This window comes from Nuphar pumila, chromosome 17 (genome assembly GCF_984573655.1).
Source record: "Nuphar pumila chromosome 17, dmNupPumi1.hap1.1, whole genome shotgun sequence".
In the NCBI taxonomy this organism is placed as follows: domain Eukaryota; kingdom Viridiplantae; phylum Streptophyta; class Magnoliopsida; order Nymphaeales; family Nymphaeaceae; genus Nuphar; species Nuphar pumila.
This window is the reverse complement of record NC_143265.1, coordinates 59,505,754-59,515,398: the sequence shown is the minus strand read 5'-3', so window position 1 is coordinate 59,515,398 and position 9,645 is coordinate 59,505,754. Positions and strand designations below refer to the sequence as shown.

The following is a 9,645-nucleotide window of genomic DNA, read 5'->3' as shown; positions in this document are numbered from 1 at the left end:
TCAACTAGCTTGGATAACCTAAGACTGGGAACAATTTGATTAGCATTCTTGGTTGACTTCTAAATCCAGTTTGTGTTACTACATGCCATTTTAAGAAATAATGAATTCAGTCACTACAGACTAGCTCATTCAGTTGCTTTATATTTTATGCTTCATGGTCTACAATAAACAATCATGAAATTTTTGCATAAATGGATTTCTATAATTTGAGGTTATGCAGGATTTTCACTACCAACTTTAATTTCCAGCTTTCAGCAACTTATGCTTTTTTTTGAAATGAAATTTATTTAATGGCTTTGGAAACCGTAATGGAGTTAACCTTGAGGCCATTGCATACGCCCTTCATTTAGTATACTTTGTACTTGTCTCCATCACCCCAAAGAGCATATGCCTCTTCCCCATGGGTTGTGTCATCTCCATTCATGAGTTCTTCCTCTTTCATCCTCAGAGGTATAAACATGGGGATCACTAGTAGGATAATGGACGCGACCAACACATTCCAACCAAGTACAAAACAAGCACCAGCTAACTGCTTGAGAAATTGAACTCCACCTGGGCGTCTACAGAAATCCCCACTGGAGTTGGTAACGGGAAGGAGCATGCTGCAGAGCGTCGGATGAGCAAATAGGCCTTTCAATGCTCCACCCAGGATCCCTGCAATGGCATGAGTGTGCAGGACTCCAAGTGTGTCATCAACCTCCTACAAAAATGCCAACTTCTTATAAAGATGTATCATGGTGTACCAGGGTATGCTTCCTGAAACAAAGCCCATTATGACTGCAGCCCATTCTTCTACAAGTCCTGCATAAGATGGAGGCAGCTCAGTGGTCAATATATATAATGGAAAATGTGATGTCTTGTCATCAAATGCAAAGTTACAATGAGGTGTTATAGAGAACATGAATTTTGTGGAATAATATGCTCAAGCTTGCAGGTTCTTATTCTCTAACTATTCTTCTGTATATGGGTCCACATTTGCAATTTTCTGATATGAAATTTATCTCTAATTTGCTTTTTTATATAATTATTTAGATTCTCATTCAGCAGAATAAAGCAACAATCACGGGGAATAATGGTCATCTTGATGGAGAGTTGCATGAAATAAGTGTATTTGTACAGAGGGCTCGACATCCTTACACTCCTGAGGTTGCTACTAATAATTTGAGGACTTTGGACTATTCTCATAATTTCTAGTCGATCTTGTTCAAGATCTTTGAGGACTCACCAGAAGACATCAACGGATGGTTACAGGTGCTTATGTCATTCTAGTAGAGTTGTCCGTGTGAACTGCTGGTGTATGGGAAAATTTCCCGCCCAATGCCAATTCTAGTACTATTCTTGAGTCGTTAGGAATTCATATTGATGTTAAATAACTAGAAAACATCCGTTAGCTGTTTACTTCATTTTAATTCCACTAAACCAGGAGTTGCAAATTATTTTCCGTTTGCAGCTTCATCACCGCTTTATAGCAGCTTTAGATTTGGAATTGGTTCTTACATCTCTTAAGTTTTTAACTGATTGGATTAATAAACCCAAAAGCAGGGTAAACAAATAATTTACAATATGGCATACAAAAAGTGCAAACTTTAATAAATTGTCAATCTGTTGATCTTTTCACAGTCCACAATTGGAGAAGTTGCTTCAATGATCTCATTTGTCAAGTCTGAAGACAAACATGGGATATTTTCTTTTTTCTAGTTGAAGACAAACAAATTTCATACTCTTTTGTATCTAGTTGAATTTTTGCAGATGAATAAAGACCATGTTATGAATAATCCTTTGTCTTCATATATAGAGTTTAGTAGAACAATGAAGGTCATGTTAGCTACTGTATGTGTTAATCTGCTTAAATCATCAGATCTAAAACCAAACTTGTTCCAGATCAGATCATAGTACATTGTAACCACCCATTCTCTAAAGAAGAGAGAGAGAGCATAGCATATATTTGGGACAAAAATCCAATTTGAGATCCATATTTGATACAAAAATACATATTCATGGAAAATATCCAATTCAAGATCCATATTTGAGGCAAAAATCCATATTTGGGATAAAAATTCAATTCGCGATCCATATTCAGGGCAAAAATCCAATTTGAGATCCTTATTTGGAGCAAAAATCTATATTCGGGGCAAAAATCCCATTCGAGATTCATATTTATGGCAAAAATCCAATTTCAAATCCATATTTAGGGCAAAAATTCATGATTTTAAATATAATTTCACAACTGAATCCATATTCAGGCAAAAAAACATAAAAAACTTGTTAAAACATGTAAAATGGTGGATGGATCGGGTCATACGATCCAAAATGAAGTAATTTGACCCATTATCCATGACTGCCCAAGTTGTTCGCACAACGTCATCAAACAACGGACATTTGTAACATAGCATTTAAGTACGGTCCAAACAAATGTTGGACTTGGAGTAGTTGTTACAGAACAAACAGAACCAATGTTTTGTTTTGTTCTTTTTGTTCATTTCGTCCAACCCGAGACAAGCCATCAAACATACCCTAAGGCTACACCCCTTCTCTTTGCGAGCCGATCACGAGCTGGCTCATCTTTTATTTTTTTTAAGTGTTTTTTGAAGTTTGGTAATTATAAAATATATGTATAATACATATAAATACATGTTTAATCCATATACAAAATATTTATGATATGCATTTTATGTATATAATATATATAATATATACAAAATATATAATATACATGCATATATAAATATATAATATGTAAAATGACCTATACAAGTCAAGCCAATTGTGCTTGCCATGTTTGTGCTCAGCTCATTTACCTAAATGAGCTAGCTCATAGCTTGGCTCACTGAGCTCAATTTAAGTTGAACCAAATTTCTCACGAGCCGAGCCTAGCTAAACAACAAGCTGTTTATCTTGTTTCTCTGTCCTAGAATTTGTGCCTACCTTAGTTTAGATTCTTGGCTGCCAAATATATTTTGAAATATCATTAAAGGAACCTTGGGGTTTGGTCTATGTTTTTCTACATCTTCTCAATCCAGTCTGTTCATGTTTTCTGTTGTGGATTGGGCTGACAGTTTCACTATTTAGTGCTTAAGCAGATTATAAATTGATGACCATGGTAGTTGCTGAATCTTTATGGGTTTGATATCTATCCATTACATGCTGCCTTATATTGTGGAAATATAAGTGTGTGATGGGATAAAATTCTGTTTTTCATGCTTGAACAAGGCACATTGAATAGGATTTATCATTTCATTCATGAGCGAGTCAAACAACATGAGGTCAACATTGGAGTTTTGGGCTCTTTTGATCAGTTAGTTGTTATTTTTACTAAGGGCCCACTGATAATGCATGAATTGTATATCATTTTATCATAGATTCGTGCATTTATATGTGCTTTTATAGCCTTAGTACCCATGTTTATGATGTTTTAAGTATGAAGAATCCATAATTTGAATTTAATTAGAAACTGAGTTAAAACGAGGTAGTTAGAGTTTTTTCAAGATAACTGAATCCGCTTTCAATGTGATTTGGATCCAGATCCGATCTAAAGCCTTTCTTAATGGACCTTAGATCTGATCCAAACTCCAAATGAACCAAGATTCAAAGAGTCAAAGAAAGAAAAATAACGAAAAAAGCCCCCATAATTGGCGCATAGGTGTGTTTTAGGTAGTTTAGGTAGTTTTTAGAAATAATTGTACATTCAATCTTGTTTTTGAATTTTTTCATAAAGTTTTTCTTTAAAAGGGGACGTCCAGCCCTGTAGTTGACGTCTTTTGCCTAGGGTTTCATGCCGGCCCTCTTTTCATCTTCTTCATTTTTCTTTTGCCATTTTCTTCTTCTCTTCCTTCTGTGATTTCTTCTCCGTTCCGTATTATTCGTGTTTTTTTCTTTTTTTCATTGTTTGTTTTTTCATATTTGCTGCAGATATCTGCGTCTGGAGCGTCTATCTCAGATTTGGTGAGAACCACCATCTACCATCATGATCGGTGACCGAGAAACTCTCCCTCTGCAACCGATCGATCTCTTTTCTTCTCCATCATTTCTCCCCCTTCGACAACTCGGTTCTAACGTGCTACAACAAAGAACATTATTCCAACAACAAAAAAATGTGTGTGTCTTGATATTCAAGCAAAAGTTCACTTTCTTTTACCCCAGAACTTGTCGGGCAACCCTTGAGGTGCATCTTCTCACCTACTGCTTATAGATTAAGATCGAGTCAAGTTACAGTTGCACATTCTAATTTGTTTTGCGTATTTATTTCTTTATTTTGTTGCATCATAGTTTAGATATTAGATCAGATCTCTTTATTCACATTTGCATCTGTTTTAGTTATTTTTATTGAAAAAAAATTTGTTTCCTTCATAATAGAGTAATTAGATTTCTGTTTAATTAAATTTCTGCATAGTTAGATTTCTGTTCTGTTTTCAAAAATCCTTTTCTCTTTCTTTCTATAGTGATTAATTTTTGTTTTATTTTTTTAGTAGTTTAATACATCTAATTTATAGAAAAAATATTTTTTGGGTCATTTCTTTGGCCAAAATATTGATAGTGGATTAAAGAACCAGTTCTGTCTGGAATATAATATCAATTTGTTTTGTTTCTCCATGCCAATCCTGAAATCATTTTGAGCTGAATTTTTGTGAGCAGTTTTGTATATATATCTAGAATCTACAGTCCAAATTTTTTGTTGATTGCATCAATCGTTTGGGAGATATTAACGTTTTATCAAGGTTTTGTTTTGATTTTACAAAACCAATTTATGCAGAATCAATATCCGACCCAACTCCGATCCCCGATCTTTTTAGGCTAGAATATTTTGAGTTTTTCGGTGATTTTTATTTTTGTGTTTTTCTAGGATCTAAAGGAGTCGTGTATGCATTTTTTCCTAATTTATGAGAACCGTTTTAGGTTATTTTTATTCTTTTCTTTTTTCTGCAGAAAATCAGGTTTTACTTGTCAGAAAATCAAGTCTTAAAAAATCATTTTTCAAGTCTTTTCAAAACTAGAATTAATTATTGTCTTAGTTTAATTTTTCTTAGGCAATTAAGTGTTTTTCTTTTTGTAATAGATTAGATTAGTTGTTAATCTTTTTTTATGGTTATACAATTAGTTTTAAGAAATTTCTAAATTAGAATCTTGCATTTTTAATTTGGTAATATTTTCTTAGATAGTTGTCCTTTTCCTTGAATATTTACTTTTCAATTTAGATAATTAAATTTTTAGAAAGGTTTGTGCTTTAATTTTAGAATAGGATTAGTTTCTAATGTACTTTATGATCGGGTTTAGATATTTGCTTTCGTGTAATTACTTTAATTGAATAATTTAAGTTAACTAGTTAATTAGCTTAGTCGTAGGTTTCTTAGATATTAATTAATTAGATAAATAAAATTAGATAGCTTATTTTTATTTATTTGCTTCACATCATCATTAGTTATTTGTTTCAATTGCTGAATTAATTATTTGTCATTTGCTTTAAGTAGTTTAGTTGACAGCTTTTAATTGTTGGTCAATTCATTTATTGTCAATCTTGTAGTTAGTGTAGATGAATTAGTTTCCTATGTTTTTAGTATAACTGATTTTTTTTGTTTATTCATGTTTTAGAATAGATTAGCAGTAATTAAGTTTTTGTTTTAGCATTAATTCTATTTTATTTAGTTGTGCTTAATTAGATTCCCAATTGTGTTAATTATAATTAATTCATAGTTGATAGTTTAGTTGCAGAAAATTGATAGAATTTCTATCAAACTTTGGGTCATCATTTTATATAGTTTTGTGTAGAGTTTTGACCCGAAATTAATTTCGTTAGCTTCGTCAGGATGTTGACTTAAAATCTGGAAAGTTTCACTTGAATGAAAGTCGATTTGAATAGGTTTCCATCTTGTTTTCGAAAACCATTTTTTTGCCAAATTGCAGTCTTTAATCTTGGACGTTTTTAGCTAGTTTGCATAGTTTAAGGTAATTTAGTAATCTTCTTTAATTCTCGTTCGTGTTCGTACTTACTGCATATATTTTTAGGTTTATTTAAGTATTTTTAGCAGAGTTTTTTTTTCTGAATTTTGATAGAAAACTAGAGGTTTATTTGATTAAGTTAGATTGAATTAGTTATAGTGTAGTTTTTCTTAATTGTTTTACTTGCTTAGTAGCTTAGTGGTAACTTAGTTAATTGATTTCTTTAGTTATTTGGAGATTATTTTCTGTTATTTTTAGTTTAGATTAGAGTAATTTAGTCAATTAATTCTTCTTTTGTTGCATATTTATAATGTTAACTGTTTAAGATAGAATATAGCAACTTGTCTATTTGTGCTACAAGTTCTTTTAGGCGAGTTACAGAACAAGGAGGAGGGTGGGCTGAGGTGGACATATTTTTCAAAGTTTTGTGGATCGTGCTAGAGAGTCCCGAGTGTAGCTTAGAATTGTTATTTCTTATTGTTTTTGTTTTTATTTTAGTTTGACATTGTATTTCAACATTAGTGTAATTTTTTTGGAGGTATTAATAAAGTGAGGTTTGTAGTGAATTGTATTGCTTTAATCCCATTCCCCGAGGAGATGATCTGACTTGCTACTCTACAACAAGTGCAAGAAGTGGTTTACAATTATTATTTGGTGCACAATTTTTTGTTTTAAAATTATTTTTTTCAAAATCGCATCACCTATGTTGCTCTCACTTCATCAAGTTCAAGTCCAAGCTTTCGTATGATCCTCCCATTAGCTTGCTAGGGAGCACAGAGCAATGAATCAGATAAGTTGAGAACCAGGTCCAAGCACGTTTCACAGTCGGATTCATCATCTAATGATGCCAAGCGGGTGAATCCTATCAAAACAAAGATATTAAAAGGAAATCTTCAAGACAAAAATGATTAGATACTATCCAAGGACGAAAAGATAACTTCTAAATGTGGAGATGAGATCAACAAGACTCCTACCAAATAGATAAATAAGATTGAATCTCCTTGTCTTGGACCGATCTTTGTGACAGAACGATAAAAAGGCTTGCGGCGATAAGAAATGATCATCGCACCGCACTGGCTTATTTAAAAAAGTAAGCCCATGATGCTCTTAATCTCACAAAATTAAGAGATTCAAAACAAGTTTGTTAAGTGATCTCCTTTCTTCTTGTATTTAAGGAGTGTGGAAGAAACATCTTTCACATTGTGAAATTAGGGCTTGGAGCCGTACCCTGTTAAATTTGGTTGATCTTCATTTATATCAAGCATTGTTGTTGTCACTTTGCATAACTTTTTAGGAAGCGTTCATACATACTTTTTTGGCTTACTCGATGTTTAGATGCCTCCTACCGAATGACTTTTTCGTTTGGTCCATTGTGTAAGCACGAAAAGTGTACCACAATGCGAAAACACTATTCCAAGGTGCTTTGTTTTAATGAGTTCACAGTGGCAAATTTCAGTAAAAAAAATTACATGAAAAAGCAAAACTAGCAAAGATTCTGAAATAGATTACATCAACCACAACCACAACCACAACCACAACCACAAAGGAGTGATTAAATAAAAATAAGATAAGAAGGCCCTGACAATGGAAAATGTTTACTTCTACTGTGTGTGAAACCCTGTCTCCCTTACATGCCTACCCACCAGGAAGCGCATTGAACTTGCAGGTTTCAACCTCCTTTCTTAAGATTTCTAAGAGACAAGTGCAGGGTTACTAGGATGGGAAAAACTTTGAGATCACTGGTTTCAACCCAAATGAAAATCTAGTTCATTAGGGTGGGTGACGAAAATCTAGTTCAAATCAAAGTTCATGCAAGATAGTGATCTAGCACGGAATATCCAAGTTCAGCCAACATTTTTTGACTTTCTTACCGGCAGCTGACATTCTTTTATTAGTTGGTGCTATCTGTGCTTTCACCTTTTCCATTTTCTTTAAGTCAAATCGTGTTAGTAGTGGTGAAGACATGAAGAAAATGATATAATTTGTGGGAATTTTGTTGAGAGAGAGAGTGAGAGCATTTGACCATTTACTTGATAGTGCATATAACAAACAAATGAATACATCGATCACTTCACATAAATGGGTGGCCAGTGGGGCTGGTAAATGAGCCAAACGAGCTAAGCTTGTGGATGTTTAAGCTCAGCTCTCTCTCTGCACACACACACACACACACACACACACACACACACACACACACACACACACACACACACATATATATATATATATATATAGTGATTGATATATAGCTACCAAATCTTTCCGACAAAGGGGAATTAGCAGCAGCAAAATTATCACCACTATTGCTCTGGGTGAAAAAATGAGCATTAGTGGTGACAAAAATTGCCAACAATGACCTTTAGAGGCGATTTTTGCCATCGCTAATGCTTGTTTGTTCATTAGTGATGACAATTTTGTCACCGCTTTGTTGAAAAAACTCATCATTTTGATGCTATTTTTTTTGTGCGTAATCGTACAATGCACATGATGGATGACCAATACGATTCACCACTGATTTAGTGAAGAAGGTTATATGTTTCCCCCCGAAGACGGTCGTTAGCTATAGTGCATGTTCGAGGGTCCGAATGAGCACCACATATATAAGCATGTGGGGTTCGTATCCCCGTGTGTGTCAGCATCACTTAGCGTTAGAGTTGAAAAGATTTAAATACCCTTTACCGCCATTCTCATCATGAAACGACGGTTCAAGAAAAGGACAAAAATGCCCTTCATCTAGAAAAGTGAAATGATGGTTCAAAAAAAGGACAAAACTGCTCTCCATCTAGAAAAGTGAAACGACGGTTCGAGAAAAGGACAAAATTGTCCTCGATCCAGAAAAGGGAGGATGATCTTAAGTCTTCAAAAAGTCCAAATGTTCCGTTTTTGCCCTAAGCAGCAAACTCTATCAGAGCACCCATTATCATCGTCGGCTACCGTCAAAGCACCCTTTGCCATCGTCTGTTGCTGCCAGAACACCCTTTGTCGTCGTCTGCTGTCGCCGAAGCATCCTTTGTCGTTGTCTGCGCAGTGGCAACATCGTTGCCACCATTGGCTGTGTCTACCTTCTGGGTGTTTCTCCTCCACTGTCGGATTACCAAAACTCCTATTGTTTCAGTGAGTTTCGTGTAAGGTTTCGTTATGCAAACCAATTGATTTGTAAATGTGAATTCTAAATCTTACAACTGGGTGGCCGTCTTCATGCTAAATAACACCTATTATCATACAGAAACAAATCGATTTGTACCTATCCACCTTCTGGGCGTCGAAAAACAGTTAGCACGATTTGTTCTTATAAAGGCCAAACATTTCAACGATATGTACTTATGAAGATTGCGATTTATACAATGATTTGTAAGTTTGAAGCAACAATGATTTATATATTTAAAGCAGTAGCGATGTGTATTTATGAAGTTACCTCGATTTGTACTTAAGTTTGCCAAATCTTACAATGATGTTTACTTATGAAGCCAAATATTGCGATGATTTATAATGTTGGTGATTGTTTAACAAATGAGATAATTTGTATTATTATATACTTGGGGATGCAGTTGTAACGTATAATGATGCGATTAAATTTATGTGTTGTGCAGGTTAGCAATGTTTACAGTTCGTCAGACAAGAAACCCCCTATCGTTTTATGGGATGACTATTAGAGAAGTTATCCGTCAGTCCCATCTATATGAGCGTTATGAAAGGTACCAAAATATAATG

At 34.2% G+C, this 9,645-nt stretch overlaps 1 pseudogene; it reads right to left on the bottom strand.

The window, feature by feature from the left end:
• Positions 1-346: 346 nt before the first annotated feature.
• LOC149812004 (ammonium transporter 3 member 1 pseudogene) lies at positions 347-8,889 on the bottom strand (annotated as a pseudogene).
• Between the last annotated feature and the right edge of the window lie 756 nt (positions 8,890-9,645).